We start from the raw sequence: 17,977 nt of genomic DNA, 5'->3' as shown, positions 1-17,977 counted from the left end.
TCAATCAGAGGAAGACATGTATTATATGATCTCACTGATATGAGGAATTCTTAATCTCAGGAAAGAAACTGAGTGTTGCTGGAGTGGTGGGGGGTGGGAGGGATGGGGTGGCTGGGTGATAGACATTGGGGAGGGTATGTGCTTTGGTGAATGCTGTGAATTGTGTCAGACTGTTAAATCACAGACCTGTACCTCTGAAACAAGTAATATATGTTTAAAAAAAAGAAGATAGTAAGAAGGGAGTAATGAAGGGGGGGAAATCGGAGGGGGAGACATACCATGAGAGACTATGGACTTTGAGAAACAAACTGAGGGTTCTAGAGGGGAAGGAGTTGGGGAATGGGTTAGCCTGGTGATGAGTATTAAAGAGGGCACATACTGAATGGAGCACTGGGTGTTATACGCAAACAATGAGTCATGGGAACACTACATCAAAAACTAATGATGTAATGTATGGTGATTAACATAACAATAAAAAAGTTTAAAAAAACTAATGATGTAATGTATGGTGATTAACATAACATGATAAAAAAGAAAAAGAAAAAAAAAAACCTAACCAAGGGACAAAACCATCAGGTAGGTGTATTGCATTGCCATTTTTAATGGCATGATGTGAGAATCTTCCAAAGACACATAGGTAACTACCAGGATAGAGTCATACCAGCAGGCAGGGGCTTTCTCTCCTTTGAGGGGCATTAGTTCATCATCCTTGTTTAGAGTTTGCTATAGTTGCTACTAAACTCTAACTTGTGGTTAATTTAAAAAATTAACATTTCAGTAAACAGAGAAAGGCTCAGAACAACCTGTGGGGTGGGATATCTAAGTATCTATTGTCATGTGGATCTGGATCAATTTTGCTGGTCTAACATCTATGAAAAAAAAAGCAGTATCTTAAATAGTTGTCTAATCTTGCTAAATATATGAGAATTTTATAAGAATTCTTCCAGTTCCCATCTGTCCATGAGCCTCTACAGGAAGTTGCTATGTATTTCAGTAGGAAATAGGTACAATTTGTCTTTGAGGTTTTCTTTCTTTTTTTCTTTTTTTATTCTTATGTTAATCCCCATACATTACATCATTAGTTTTAGATGAAGTGTTCCATGATTCATTGTTTGTGCATAACACCCAGTGCTCCATGCAGAATGTGCCCTCCTCAATACCCACCACCAGGCTAACCCATCCTCCCACCCCCTCCCCTCTAGAACCCTCAGTTTATTTTTCAGAGTCCATCGTCTCTCATGGTTCGTCTACCCCTCCAATTTCTCCCGCTTCATTCTTCCCCTCCTGCTACCTTCTTCTTCTTCTTTTTTTTTTCCTTAACATATATTGCATTATTTGTTTCAGAGGTACAGATCTGAGATTCAACAGTCTTGCACAATTCACAGCGCTTACCAGAGCACATACCCTCCCCAGTGTCTATCACCCAGTCACCCCATCCCTCCCACCCCACCCCCCACTCCAGCAACCCTCAGTTTGTTTCCTGCAATTAAGAATTCCTCTTTGAGGTTTTCTATCTCGAAATTGAGTCCCAAGAAACCAGGTAAAAGTCTAACATAGAATAAGAATAATTCCTATTTTCTCAGTAAGGGGGAAAAAAAAAAAGGAAGGAAAACAGACTCCAGAACATTTTTAAGTGATTAAAAAAGCAAAACTTTTACTCAAATCCTCTTCTTGTGAATAAAACTAAGAGAATAACAGTTTAGCTGAAACTAAGTTTTCTGGTTCAACTTGTGTCCACTCCTATACAGTACCTAGAATGCTAACTTTGAGGGTTCTCAGGTAACATCTGACTGCACTTTAAATTTCTTCAATTTGTCTTGGTAGTATAGGTATAGATATTGCTTGTATAATCCAGGTATTACAGCATTTCTGTTGCTTATTATCTAACAATTTATCCAATCACCTAAAATTAAAGTCACAGCACCTGGGTGGCTCAACCGGTTAAGCTTCTGACTCTTGGTTTGGACTCAGGTCATGATCTCGGGTTATGAGATCGAGCCCCGCATCAGCTCTGTGCTCAGTGTAGAGTCTGCTTTGGATTCTTCTCCCTCTCCCTCCCCCTCTCCTCCTCCCCACTCACTCTCTCTCTCTAAAATAAATAAATAAAAAGTAAAATCTTTAAAAATAAATAAAATTAAAGAGTCAGCAAAATTTTATGTCATTCATTTAAATGACATTAAATGACATTCATCTACTCATTCCATTGAGTAGAAGCATGGACTCTGGTTGACACTTTAGGTTCAGGGCACAGGGGAACCCATATTAGTATAACGCATGTCACAGGTGTTATACTTGAAAGTCCCCATAGACACCAGGAGTCAGGAAAGACAATAATGAGAGGTTTATGTCTAAATTAAACTTTGAAATATTATCAGTGTTCATTAGACAAAGAAGAGTCTAGAATAGGAAGAAGATCTCTCATATAAAGGAAACAGATGGAACAAAGCTTGAGGTATGGAATTCTTTATTCAGTAGAGGAAATATGAGACATGGATGATGCTAATCGAGGAGGAGGAAGAATGTTAGACACGTGGTATGGGATGAATTGTGTCTTCATATGTTGGAGCCCTAACCCCCAGTACCTTAGATTGTGACTCTATTTGGAGACAGAGTTTTGAAAGAGGTGATTAAGGTACAATGAAGCTATTTGCAGGGACCCTAATCCAGTATGACTTGGGTCCTTATAAGAATAGATTAGGATGCACAGGGAGACACCAGGGATACATACACACCGGGCAAAAGCCTTGTGGAGACACAGGGAGAAGGCATCTGAAAGACAAGGAGAGAGGCCTCAGGAGAAAGCAACTTGCTGACACCTTGATCTTGAACTTCCAGTCTCCAAAACCGTGAGAAATAAATTTCTGTTGTTTCAGCCCCCCAGTCTGTGGTACTTTGTTATAGCCACCGGAGCACTCTAACATATGAAACTAGGGAGGGAGGCTAGGGCCTTTTCATGGGAGGTCTCATACATCCTGAGAAGTCTACATCTTGTGGGTTATGGGGATCATTAAAGAGTTATAAGTAGGAAACTAGCAATAGCTTAATGATAAGTTTTATTGTATAAAAAAATGTCACTCTGACAACCATGTACAAGATGGAAGACATGGACAGACCAATAGTTGAGTCAAGTGATAATGAGGGTCTTACAGGGACAGGAGTAGGGGTAGGGTAAGGTGAGGATAGAGCTGATGAAAGAGATGTTTCAGATGCTGACTCAGCAGAAGCTGGATCCAGAGTCGATGTCACATTTTGGCAACAAGAATAACACTCAGATATGCTTTGATATTGGGACCTACAGTACTGGAAATTGATAAGAATTTATAGAATGAATGAATGTATGTATGAATAATGATTGAATGAAAAGAAAAGTCTGGCCAATTCCTCTTCATTAGATGTATACCTGAGAATAAATCATACTACTCTAGTGCTCGCTTCGGCAGCACATATACTAAAATTGGAACGATACAGAGAAGATTAGCATGGCCCCTGCGCAAGGATGACACGCAAATCATACTACTCTAAACATAATAACATTCCTACTACTACCACCCATAAATTACTATTTGCCATACACCGAAAACACAGACAATTGAGTGTTAACTCTAAATATATACATACAATATCCCTACATTCTTGTATGATTTGTACATCGTCTACTTTCCTATTGGTATGTTGATTGATCCTTCAATCAATGCACAATATGCAGTGCTTTGGTTCAGGAGGGTTGCTCTAAAGTAATATCAAATAGATCTCTGCCCTAAAAGGGCTTTAAAAAGAAATCTTCAGAGTACAAAACCTTTATTCTTTGAAATGTAGGTAGCAGAGCAAAAAAGCACTACAAAGTATCAAAGGAGAAATTGGACTGGTGTGGCCCAAGTGGGCATTGTTTTGAAGAGTTCTGGGTAGAAAGAGGTCCATATGAAATAAACTGTAAAGGGAAACCTTAACTGAACTTTAGGACTTACACAGAGCATTGAGGGATGGGTAGATTTACAAATTTAAAAATCTACAAACTTGCTTCTTTTCCAGAATTTTTTTCTTTTTCTTTAATTTTAAGATTTATTTATTTATTTGGAGAGGGGTGGGGAGGAGCAGAGGGAGAGAATCTTTCAAGCAGAGTCTCCGCTGAGCAGGGACACGATGTGGGGCTTGATCCCACAACCCGTGAGATCATGACCTGAGCCAAAACTGAAAGTAGGACATTTAACTGACTGAGCCACACTGGGGCCCCTCCAGAATTTTTTAAAAAGGACAAACGGAAAGTAAAAAAAAAAAAAAAAACCAATACAGAAGATACATCTGCATCGTGTAGGTAGAAACATAGACATCATCTCCTTTACCAATCTGGGTTGAGAGCAGAGGTCAGCAAACTGGTCCATTGGCCAAATCCAATCTGTTGAGTTTTTGCACAGCCTGTGAACTAAGAATGGTTTTTATATTTTAAATGTTGGGGAAAAAGCAGAAGATTTCTTGACACATGAAAATTATATGAAATCCACATTTCAGTCATCCTCATTCATGCTTCCTATTGGCTGGGGCTGCTTCCGTGCTGCAACGGTAGGCCTAAGTAGTTGTGGAAGAGACCACTTGGCCAACAAAGCCAAAAAATATTTACTATGTGGCCCATTACATAGCCTTTTCCTACCCCTGGCTGAGAGCAAGGAAAATAAGATCAAAAACCTACATTTGTATTGTCTTTTTGCAAATACTGAATCCCCTGTGCCCTACAATGATACAGAGGTGAGCATCCAGCAAACAGGACCCACACGTGGCTCAAATAAGCATTCATAAAATTAGCATTTTGCAGTGTGTGCTCTACAGGAATTAAGTTCCAAGGACAGATAAAGGCTGTCACATGGGGAAAAGAAAGGTGTTCCTGGATAAATGACTTAGAGGTGCTAAATGATGCTTTAAAGCTTTGATATGCTGATGTGAGTTTTGAATCTACAAACATTTCTGAAGCATGTTCTACCCTGGCATTTTTTTCCACCTTACCCTACTCTCCAATATGGGGCACCAAATGGGACTCTTACGCTTTGACATAGCATTTGAGGGATGTTACATCAATCGTGTTGAAGATGGTGATGATGAATAACATTCATTAACTACTCACTGAATTACTGGAAAATTCAACCACAAAATCAAGGAATACATGATATTCTACTGAGACTTCGTAATCTCAAAAGTTGCATTCTTATATTAACACTGCCAACGCATATCATATACTTCTTGAAGACCTGCAAGAAGTAAATTCTTGGCAAAGAAATCCAGCTTCTGAAGGCAGAGAAAGTCCATAGGCATTAGCGCTGCCTATTTAAAGCAGACCAAAAGGGTTTAATGTAGCAGAAAGCCAAGGTAGCTAGGTTATCAACCGCCACAGATTTCACTCAGAGCCTCTAATCAGCAGGACCACTTGGAAAAACAAACAGCCTGCAAGGGATAATCACTGCTTGGAAGTCAAGTCATGCAAAATATGTTCCCTTTGTGTGAATACCACAAATCGTTGAACCAGCTCCTAGTAGAGACAGCCATTGAGGCTGGTATAATTATCTCACTTATGATTTCTTCAGTTTGGGATTATTCTGAAAACTTTTAACTTCTTTTCTTGATTTTAGATCATGGAGAGAAGTGTTGAAACATGAGGGAGCAGGATAATAAAACACACTGCCAAAAACAAGGAGAGAAACACTGTCACTTTGTTAAATGGCTTATCAGTGTTTGGTGCTTTGGATTATTTGGCTGCATACTTTACCCACAGTTTTAGTTCCCATTCCCAAAGACAAGTGCACATGCCTAGAAAGCGTCAGACTCAGTAGTTTTAGGAATAGCTGATTAAATCATATACAGACGTCTTTCCTCCCAGGTGTTTGTCTACAAACTGCAGGGTGTCCAGGCACTTCTGGGGAATCACTGAGGGTGTTGGGTAAATACCAAAAGATCGGAGTTTGGCAGCTGAGGTGACCCTGAAACAGGGGTCTTGTTGCTCTTTGATATATCTTAAGATATATATATCTTAGGATTTCTCTAATTGATTTCTCTACAATTCTTCATTTCCTCGTAGAGGTTATCCTTTTGTCAAGAAGAAAAAAGATTTGTAAACAAAGACTTTCCTTGTGGAAGAAAAATGAGGATAAAACTGCAATTATTGTAAGGCTGTTGTGAGGACTGAGTAAATTTTAAAAATATATATCTGTGTGTATGGGGTGGGGGTTATGGTTTTTAAAATTGCGGTGGCACAAAGTACCCATATAGAGGTATTATTTCTCTATCTCTCTGTCATCTATCTATCATCATCATCAGAGAAATTTCCATTAAGAAAAACCTTAATTTAAAATCTCACGTTAGTGGGGCGCCTGGGTGGCTCAGTCGGTTAAGTGTCTGCCTTTGGCTCAGGTCATGGTCCCAGGGTCCTGGAATCGAGCCCCACATCGGGCTCCCAACTCAGCAGGGAGTCTGCTCCTCCCTCTCCCCCCTGCTCGTGCTCTCTCTCACGCTCTCTCTCTCTCAAATAAATAAATAAAATCCTTAAAAAAATAAAAAATAAATAAAATCTCACATCATAATAGCTCTAAAATTATCTGTTTAGCAACTTCTGATGTTTATATGTTATGACTAATATTCTTAAAATATGGCAAACTTAGTGTAAAATAGACAAAATGTGTCATCCTAGGTGCTATCATTTTAGTAGTTTTCCTATAAAATCAAAGGACTGATTGCTAAAATACCTACAGAAAATTCTAGAAGGAAGCAGGAAGTATGTGGTTTGCCCTCCAAGTGTCCCAGTGACCTTATTCTGGCACAGACACTGATTTGTGCTGGCCTCTGACTCATCATCAGTTCATATGATCTGAGTGTTGACCCACGGGGAGCCAATCACTGTCACATTTTCCCTAGACCTGGACCATGGTGGCAAGTCACTCAAACTGGTCAAATCAGAGTGAGTCTCAGGTCTTGACAGCAGTACTAGAGAAGTGACTTTCTCTTTGCTGCCAACTCAAAGGTAGTTAGGCTTCTACTACTGCAGCCATCTTGTCACCATGAGGACAACTGTCTGAGATTGAGACCAGTCCATGGGAGGCAAGAGCTGTGAGGTGGTGGAAAACTGAGTTCTGCTGGTATCCTTTGAGCTCCTAGATCCAGACCAGGGTTAAATAATCCTACCATAATATTTGTTAATGAAGTGAGCCAGTAAATTGTTGTTTTTCTACGAAAGCCACTTTGGGTAAATTACAAAGATGAGTTCTAGCTAGAGGAGAAGAAGCATCAGAGCCTCACTGAGAGGGGTCATAGAGTTTATTGATAAGACTTTAAGAAGACTGCAAATGAATTTTGTATTCTGTTATGAAAAGGAAGCAAAGAAACTACCAAGAATAAAGAACTTAGTATGGGCCTGGCATTTTATATTTATTAAAACCTCTTACCCATCTGAATAATGATTTCAGTATTTGACTCCTATTTTTGGCTTTCAGAGTAATAATTATTGACCTGAACTTCCTGGATTTTACCTGCACACCCCTTAGGTTATAACATTTTAGTATCACTTTGAATTTGTGGTTACCTTTTAGGCTAACCCTATTATACCAGTGACACCCAGAAAACACCAGTTTCCTCTTTGTACTCATAAAGAAATGAAAGCTCATCTCAGAAGGCATTTGTAACTGTTCCAGTCACAGATGTACTCATTTATTTAGCCAAGAAATACTTAGTGGGAAACCATTCTGTGTCAGGCAGTATTGTCAACAGTGCAGATCCAGCAGTGAGCAAACAAACACACCTTCCCTTGTGGAACTTACTAGGGGAGGGAGATGGAAAATAAACAAGGTGAATTAAATAAAATGTAGGTGTGATAAGGATGTAGGGAAAACTGGGATGGTTAGAAGGATTGGTAACAACCTTACATAAGTGGGATTTGGGGTACTCGACCAAGAAGGTGACATTTAAGTAAAGACCTTAAGGAGGTCAGAAAGAAGAACATTGTAAGCAGAAAAGACTAGTGTGTGCAAAGGTCCTGGGGTGTGATCATGCTCTAGGAACATGTATATGCTCTAGGAACAGCAAAGAAGCTTGTATACCAGAATGAGGAGGGGGAAGAACCATGGAAGGTGAGATCAGAGAGTTACTGGTGCTAGGAACTGAACGGAAGAAGAAGGTATTAGATTCAGTAAAACCATATAAGATAAATAGACTGGACTCTTAATTTTCCTGAATGAGTAGAAACCATAGGAAGCTTTAAGCAGTGTGACTTGATCTGACCTATATTTAACAGGATCACTCTGGTAGCATTAAGATAGACTTAGGGTACAGAGCCAGAAACAGGGACACCAAGCCAGAGACGACAATAATAATGCCTCAGATCAAGATGGTTGTGGTAGAGGGTTAAGGTGGCAAGGAATGGGAGACCTTTCCCCTGGTGTCCTGCCCTCTTGCCCTAGCAGATGCTAATACTTAACCCCCAGCAAGGTTTAACCTTGACGTCATTGCATTCAAGGAGACTTTCCTAGGGAGTATGGCTATCAAAGCCCTCTTCACACTATTTCCTTTTTTACTTATTTTTTCCCTGCTAAGCTTCAAGTTGTTGGAAATTAGGATCTATGTCTTGGTCAAAGTTATATCACAATATTTTGAACAGTGCTATAAAGTAAGCAATCATAAATCTGTGTTTAATGAATGAATGAAATCATATTTTTATTTCAGCCTTTTAAATTTATTAAATCTTAGGGCACCTGGTGGCTCAATCAGTTGGGCATCCAACTCTTGATTTTGTCTCAGATCATAATCTCAGGGTGGTGAGATCGAGCCCCATGAGGGGTTCCGCGCTGAATGTGAAGACTGCTTGGGATTATCTCTCTCTTCTCCCTCTGCCCCTCCCCTGCTCACATGCTCTTGAGCTCTTTCTCGCTCTCAAAAATATAAATAAATAAATAAATAAATAAATAAATAAATAAATAAATAAATAAATTTATCAAATCATTCTTTCTTTATTTGTAAAACGAAATAATAACTTCTACTAATTTTGATGAAAGGAGTATATGTGTCCATGCAACAGACCCTGACAAAGAAGAGGCGCATAGACACTGTCATAACTCACCAGTGTTTAGTTTATACAGCTAAAGAAAGCTTTACTATTTTTTTTACCATTTTTGCTGAATTTCTCTAACTTTTGAAAACTAATTTTTCCACTTTTTACTTAAAGTACCACTTTACCTTTTTGAATATTTGCTTTACCTTTTAAAATATTAGCTGAAGGATAGAGAGAAAACTTTGGATTCAGTGTGAAATAAACCAAACTTTTGCAAAAGCTTTGCTTATTCAAACAAAAACTGTTCTGCGAATCCCCCCAAAGGGAGATTGGGTGCTGACCTAATCTCGTTTGCTTTCCTATTCAGTATTCTTCCCTACCAACCTCCCTCAGGGCCTTCAAAGGAATTACCAGCTACACAAAAAAACTGCCTTGATGGTCATGCTTACTTGGTATTTCTGGTCTAATGGAAGAGTGATATTGAAATAACAGAAAAGTGCATTTTTTCCTTTTATTTTGATAGCTTAACATTTTGAGGAAGTTTTTCTTTCTGTTCTAAAGAAGAATCACATAGAAACAGCAAACGATGCTTAATAGAAAAAAAATACTGTAATACTCCTTAGAAGAAACCAAAACAGCCATTATTTTAAGTAATAGTAGTTTCCAGTTACTGGGGACTTACCACATGAGCTAAAAGGTAGAATGAGTACATTTTCTCACTTACTTCCCTCAAGAAGTCTGTGAAATGTGTACTAGTATTATTACCATTTTGCATATAATGACTCTGAGGCTCAGAGTGGTTAAGTAGTAATTTGCCTAAGATTATACAGCCTCTAAATGGCTGAGTCTGTGCACTAACAACCACATGATACCCATTGCCCTCCAGAAGTGCACGTTCATTTTTATTTTCCCATTTTCTGAGTCTTTTTTCAGGCTCTCACCATCTTACTCTCCAAACATTGCAGTGGACCTTCTAGCCAAAGCAAGTGGAATAGAAAGTTCTAGAAATTCCTTTTTTTCCCCTTGTCCATCATGTAAAACATGTTCAAACGATCTTAAAATGTTGCTTTGATCTGACATCCTCCCTACACATAAAACATCGATGATTCTCATTGCCCACAAAACACAGGTCAAATTTCTCTGTCTGACGTTCAAGGCTCTTCATCCTTTGCCTTGGCCTACTTATTTGGTCTTTTCTAGTAGCTGGCCTCCAAACTCAAGGCCACAGCATAAGATGCTGCACTGAAAGTCTGCTCAGCTATGTGCAGTGACCCTGCTTGAAAGGGCCTGACTGGAGACCCATCTGTCTGCTCTCCATGTTTGAAATGTCCCTTGGGCTCTTCTGCTCCATTCCCATTTCATTTCCTTCCAATGCCTTCCACCACCATTTGTCTAACCAGATTTTGTCATATACAAGTGACTGCTCAGTTATTCATCTTTGATCATGTCTTTCCTGATCACCTTGGTCAGAAACAATTTCCCTTTTTCAGCATTCAGATAAAATTTATTTTGAAACATATATAGGGTGTTATCTCACATTGCTTTGGATAGTAATCTGTCTAATCTCCTTTACCAGATTTCACTCATCTTGAATATAAGGAATTGCAAGAGTCAGGATAAGTTAGGTTATAGTGCTTTAGAAAAAAAAAAGAAAAAACATTCAGTGGGCACAGCTACAAATGTATGATTCTATTTCATGCTACATATCCATCAGCTCTGAACCTGGCTTCCATGGCATCATCCTCCACCATGTGGAAAGTGGCCAGTCACAATAGCAAGAGGAACATGAAGGTAAAGTGAACACTTGTACTCAGGGCTTCAGCCCAGAAGTGACGCATAACATACATCTGTTTACAACTTATTGTGCAAACCAAACAATTGGTCAAGGATAACTTCAAGAAGAGTAGGGACTTTCTATTGCACCATGGTCCTGAAAAGAAGGAAAATAATGCATATATAAACTTTTCCAGTGACTACCACAACCATATCAGTATCTGTGGGCTCTAAAAGAACCAGGACCATGACCTAATTCTGCATTTCATATCTGACTCAAAACCATCTACCTGTACTTCTCTACCACAGTCAATATAGAAAGATGGGACTGAGTAGGCAAGTCCATTCCTTGCTCTGGCTCCAGGTGTCTCATAACCATTAAAGCATAAAGCAAAAAAGACCAAAGCAATCATGCCAGGGCAACCCTAGTTGCCCTATGACTGTTTCACACACAACCAACATCGTCCTATGGATAATTAAAAGGAAGGCTGATGTCTCATCTGTGGACTGATCCCAAATCTCAGTGGCATACAAAAATAAGTATGTATTTTTCACTCATACATGTGTAGGCCAGCTGGAGGTTAGTTGATGCAGGCTGGCGTCAGTGAAGTTTGGGTCTATACTTCAGGTTGTGTCCAGCTCTTAGAAGAGCTCCTCAAAGCATATGCATATTCCTCTTGCGATGAAAGGTAGAGCACAAGATAGCAAGCCCAATTTAGCAAGCAGAGTTTATGCTTCTGCTCAAATTACATCTGATAACATCCATCTGATCAAAGTAAAACACATGGCCAAGCCCCAAATCGAGGGTGGGAAAGAACACTCCATCCACCATGAGACAAAACAAGTCACAGGGCCCAAGGGAGAGAAACTACACTCTTCCCATGGATGAAGTGAGGAGACAGTGAACATATGTGATCAATGATCTAATCTACCCCACCTGATGTAAAAGAAGAAATAAAATGTGGATTTTATGGTAACATATCTGATGTTCAAGCAATACTTCCTGCAGGATCTCTCTAAGCCACAAGGATAGATGTGCCCTTGGCCATGGAGCTATGTTCAAGCTGTGTCCTTTGACTTCCCAGACTATATTTTTGAAAGTGAATTGACTGATGTCCTTCCACTGCCAATAACACGAAGAAAATGTTGGACCCCTAGGAATTTGAAAGCTTCTGTGATTTGTGAGAATCTGTGGAGCTTTGTGGCACTCCAAGCCTACAGTGTTAGAAGCCTATGTGTCGGGTGTGTTGTGACAGTCATTGACAGTATTGCCAATATTACACGGTGCTAGCAAAAGACTCACAATGCAGGGGACATGGGCTATAAAAGGAATTTTGAAGAGGGGTAGACTCCTCGTGCATTTACCAGCAGATCAAGGAGAGGGGCTTCAGCATTTCCAGTCTGAGAATGCACTGGAGTCATATAAGGTGGCACTTGCTTACATACATAATCACGGTTTGCAGGATATTAAGTTTATAATGACCCCAAAACAGCCAATATATTTAGAATAATAGGGGCTGAGGAGAGAGAAAAGAGGGGCTGACACAAGGAGGCATTAATGAAAATCAGATGGTGAGGCAGAGGGAAATGGTGTGCAAATTGTTTAAAATAACCCATTTGGACAACTCTTATTTATGCGGAAGGTCCAAGAAAATTAAGACATCCAAATGTTTCTAGACACAGAATGTAACTCAAGGGAAAACCACAGTGTCATATGCAGGAGCTGTGGAACTGCAGTCTCTAAATTATACTCGATCTTGCTGATGTGAAATGAGCAGATCCCGACGATCTGAGTGAAGCAGGTTAGAACAAGGAGCTGGACTTGAAAATCCCATAGCACTCATCGTGGTCCTAAGCTCTATAATTTACCAGTAGGGGCATCATTTTTAGTCCCCAAATTGTGTGCTCTGTGGTGAGGTCAATTTTCACTCTCTAGTCTAAACAAATGGCTACAAGTGTTCGGATGTGAATCCTGCCCCCACAAAAAGAGGATGTGAACCAGTCGTCTCAGACTGGGCTGACCTTCCAGGGTTTGCAGAATGCATGCTCTTTTCAGCTCTGAGAGATGGAAGTAGAAGTAAGCAGGTGAATGCTGTTCCCTATTGTCCTACCAGCTCCCACCATTTGCATTCAGCACCAAGAGAGCTCTTTGTGATGGTGGGAATGTTCTAGATCTATGCCGCCAATAGAATAGCCATTCGCCACATGTGGCTATTGAGCACTGGACATATGGTTAATGTGGTTTAGAAAATGAACTTCTGATTTTACTTCATTTCAGTTAAATTTAAATGGCTACATGTGGCAAGTGGCTACCATATTGGTTGTGCAATTCTAGAATCATAAAGTCCTCTGAGCCTCTCTACTCTTTTAAGTACTCAAAAACAGCTCGAATGGCCCCCATTCTGCAAACTCACACTCTCACTGCCAACAACTGAATGCCAAGGAGCAAACAGCAGTATCTTAGTAGCTCTCTCAGTTGTCAAAAGAAAAAAAAATTCTGCTTCTGGGCAGATGTCTGACTGTGTAACTGTTGCAGAGAGACAATTTAGTTCAAAATTATGTGCCACCCTGACTCTACCTGGCAGGTGCCTTCTGTGCTGGCTTTTCTATCTGCAAACTTGAGAAAGATGACAGGGTTTTAAATGATTAACTCCTCTGGGCCACATTACTTAATTATACAGTACATCCAGGGATAGGCACATGGGTCTTTTATGGTAAATGATATGACGGTCTTAAAAACTCATTAATATGTCATTAACCAAGCAGACATTTACTAATTAAACAATTAGCCCCTCTGTTCTTTTTCTTTGTTCCTCCTAGAGATGCTTGGTTGCCCAGATCCCCAATTTAGCAGAAGGTCCCCCCTTCTTTTCCCAGAGAAAAACGCTCATAAAGCAAACTCTGAGATTAAATGATTCACCAGAATTTTTTGTCCAAGTTGGCTACAAAAAGAAAATCAAAGCTGATTTCCATAACATAAATTAATGTAGGTGTTTGTCTAGTTTAAATAAATCATTCTCATCTGTAAATCAATTATATATATATGTGCAACAGCATCCACCATTAACTGGCATAAACACTGAAATAACAAAACTACATATCCGTTAAATAAACACAAACAGACAAGATTAAGGACTTGAAATGTGTTATTATGATTCATCATATAATATCAATAGCAAAGAAATGTGCAATGCTCTTAACTTTTTCTCTCAGATGGTTTTTAACATCCATTATGCTCTTTGCTAATTTTAGCTTAATCATATTTTTGTGCTGAAACTATGCTAAACTGCAGTACAAGGGGGAATATCTACCATATGAAAATAAAATACAGCAAATGTCTTTGGAAACAGTTTTGTGTATTAAAAAAGTAAACTTAAAATGTTTTAAATTCAGAATAGGAAATTCTGAGACCATTCAGAAACACTGTAACACACACATATTGTTTTGGTCATATGCTTTGGCAATATTTTGGTTATACGTTTTATGGTCTAAATACAGTTTTGGCGACTTTTATAAATATCCTGCTGACCTAAAGTGTTGAACGTTAGCAAAGGAGCAAAAACTGGGTCATAACTGGGATGGTCTAAGTAATGATAAAAGAATACAGTAGAAAAGTGGAGCTCAGATGCGAGAAAGTTCTAAAGCTAGCACATCTGCTGGAGTTGACTGACCGTCTCTTGCCTTCCTCGGTTTTCCACTGGCCTCTCTTTCTGCCTTCCAGGTAGGCAATGAAGTTGATCGAGCATTGACATAATACCCTTTATGATACAAACAGTAGAATATGTCTAGATAACAATCTCAAGAGGTCTAATCTTGTTGAGGATGAGCACACTGATTACCCCCTCCATGAAATGGGTTTGGAATGGGTCTTAGGGACTCTTAGAACATCACCCAAGCCCCCAGTAGCCCACTTTATAGATTTATAGATTCTTAAACTTTACCTCAGACGAGATGCAGCTTTACAATGAAGTTAATGAATGTTAAGCTTCAGGACCACTCACTGGCACAGGATCTTCAAAGTACTGGGAGTAAATTCCAGGTTACAAGTAGGAAGCATTCTTTATAAATATTTCTGGTAAATATCCTAAAGGGATCTCAGAAGACAGAGGCATAAATTTCCAGTGCTCCCATTACTTGTTGGGATTTCTTCTCTCATTCTAAATAAATATTAACTTTCACATGAATTTGTATTTGTAACTTTGGATACTTTTCTTAAAGAGAACTCAAATTATGTAAACTTCAGGATGCATAAACTCTGGGCCTGTTCTTGTGCTAACCAATGTCTTCACTGCTAAAATTAAATAATAGACCTCTTTTGCTAGAGTCTATTATAAGATGCTATCTGATTTAGCACACAGGTGTGATTTGAATTGAGCACTTAAGTGTTTAAGGATATTCTGCAAAGAGCATCAAGATTTTTATAGCTTTCTGTTAACAGAACCAGACTGGAAAATTCTGGTTCTGTGCAAAAAAATATTGGACTGGGGGGCCAGAAGACCTGGTTCTCCTCACACCTTGCCACTAAGTAGCTGAGTGGCCTTGAGAAACTCAGTATCTCTAGCCCTTGCTATGTCATCTGTAAATAGATGGAGAAGTAGAGATGGGGTAAGACCCTTGGTACTCAAAATGTGGTTCCAGGAAGCATTTTAGAAATGCAGAATCTCAAGCCCCCACCCAGACCTCCTGAATTAGAATCTACATTTTAACAAGATCCCCAAGAGATTCATATTCACATTAATAATTGTTGGAGAAGTACAAACACTGAAATGGTCACCATTAAAGCCTCTTCCAGGTCTGAAATTTCAATACCGAACTGGATAGAAGGGTACATGAAATTAACTGAAATTTTTAGGGAAAAATGCAAAATTAAACTTTTCCTCAATTTTATCTTCTCATCACACTCTCTCCTCCCCAGCCACTCTCAAATTTCCCTATCATCCTCGAGCCCAATCCATTGTGCCTATTACCCATATTGTTTGATTCATCTGATTTTTTAGGATAAATTCATAGGTGAATTCCAGTTTTGCTCAACCGTTGCAATCTTTTATAGCTGTAGTTCAAAAACTTTAAACAGTCAAGAAAAAAATCAAATGAAAATGATATACTGTCTCTAATTCACAGGGATTTTCTGTACAAACCAAAGTACAGATGATAACTGAGCTCATAGATATTTCCCCATGTCCTTTAAAATTCTTCTCCCTATCTCTCTCTCTCACTCTTTTTTTTAACAATCATATCTCCACACTCTGCAGGAAAACTACATGCTCTCATATTAAACCAATCGAGCTTTGGGAGGTAGAACATTCAAAGGTATGACCCAAGTTTTCTGGAAATGACATAAAGCTGCCCAGTGACAAGCCCCTTTTAAATGCTAACTTAACTTTACAAGGCCACTAGGATGTACTTGGGTTAAATGATTCTGTTAAGCGTTGGAACTATAAATGTATAAGAAGGTTTTAAAAAGAAAATGTAAGCCTGCAAAAGATTATATTTCTTGTTTGTGCAACTAGCAGGTACTTACCTGCATAGGTAGCGATTCTTGCATTACATGCAAATAGGCTTAGAGATAATTTAAGAGCTCTAATCAGTATATACATTGGAAAACTTTGATCCTTAAGGAGGAAAATGGACGTCATCAATAAACTTGGTTCTGACTTGCATTAGTCATGGATTCAGAGAATCGTGAGCTCAGATTCCAGTAAATACCTGTAAGACAGAAGAAAAGCCATTTGACATTTCAACACTGGAAAACATTTGCGTGAGAAACTTTTTCATAAAGAGAAGATCAATCCCCCTTCTACTGACTAAAGACAAAATTAATTACCACAGTTGGCAGGAGATAAATGGTTCCAATGTACAGAATTGTGTAATTATAGCAGCTGCAGAGCTGGAAACCAGCTCCTAACTTTGAACCTCAACCCCGACTTGACATTTCTCCCCACCACCTTCAGTTCTGTCACTAGAAGCATGTTGAATGTCCCCCCATCTCTCTTCCATAATTACACGTTGGGGTTCAGAAGTAATCACCAGCTCCATTGCCTATATGAAATCTTATCCTCTGGTTTGCAAAAGGTATATGCTGTATCATCTTTTGAAGTGTTGAAATCTCTAGAGAGAAAAATTTATTAGGGGAAATTTTATTACTGTTATGGCAACAAAATTAATTCTGCCACAACATGTCAAATTAACCACCCTCCTGAGGAGGGGAGTCAGAGCCAAGTTCAGAAATGGGACTCGTTATCAATTTCTTTTTTTCTTTTTTTTAAAGATCTTATTTATCTATTTGAGAGAGAGAGAGCACAAGCAGGGGGAGGGGCAGAGGGAGAGGAAGAAGTAGGCTCCCCGTTGAGCAGGGAGCCCAACGTGGGGCTTGATCCCAGGACCCTGGGATCATGACCTGAGCTGAAGGCAGACGCTTAACTGACTGAGCCACCCAGGTGTCCCTCAGTATCAATTTCTTCAATGTTACTTTAGGTTTGAGTAAAAAAAGCTAAGGTAAACATCACAATTTATCTCAACATTCTAATGTTTACTCCAGAACAACGCTGGTTGGACAATAAGAGGTTAAGAAGGAAAGAAATATGTCAAGGGAATCTTTTCTTCCCTCCCCCTTTCTCAAATGGCAAAGGAGATTGTCAGTTAGGCTCTGTGGAGATTTTGGTTCTCCCTTTGAAGCCAAGAGGAACGTTTTTAATCTCATCTTTAATTTTAATCCTTTAAAATATGTAAGTGATTTAGAAATGTACAAGTTAAATTTGGCAGAAGACCCTACTGGTAGAAGTAAAGCCATTTCTTTCAACTTCACAATAATGAAGGAGTTCAAAGCTGGCCATCTGAACTATCTAGATACCTCAGCCACAAGCTGCAATCTACTGATTTTAAAAGATCCTCTTATCGAAAATGTTTGGAAGAGCAAAGCACATGCCATAAGCAAGGGAAGTGTCAAGGTCACCATCAAAGAAATACCCTCATGCTTGAAAATCTATTTATAATTTAACAATTTTTAGGGAAATTTTTCTTATTCAAAGGGAATTGCATCTGTTCAGAGTCAAATATTTAAGAAGCTGCTACTGAGAGCTCAAATCATTCATTTTAAAAAAATTTATTTATTTATTTATTTATTTGAGAGAGAGAGTGTGTGTGCACATGTGACCGCGGGGGGGTGGGCAGAGGGTGAGGGAGAAC

At 39.1% G+C, this 17,977-nt stretch overlaps 1 non-coding gene across 1 annotated transcript; it reads left to right on the top strand.

The window, feature by feature from the left end:
* Positions 1 to 3,424: 3,424 nt before the first annotated feature.
* Positions 3,425 to 3,532, top strand: LOC117997550. The gene has a single exon (XR_004675849.1). It is a non-coding gene; the product is annotated as a U6 spliceosomal RNA (small nuclear RNA).
* The last annotated feature ends 14,445 nt before the right edge of the window (positions 3,533 to 17,977 follow it).

Source organism: Mirounga leonina, unplaced genomic scaffold, assembly GCF_011800145.1.
Source record: "Mirounga leonina isolate KUSES-001 unplaced genomic scaffold, KU_Mleo_1.0 Mir_366, whole genome shotgun sequence".
NCBI classification, from domain to species: domain Eukaryota; kingdom Metazoa; phylum Chordata; class Mammalia; order Carnivora; family Phocidae; genus Mirounga; species Mirounga leonina.
This window is presented reverse-complemented; position numbering and strand designations above follow the sequence as displayed.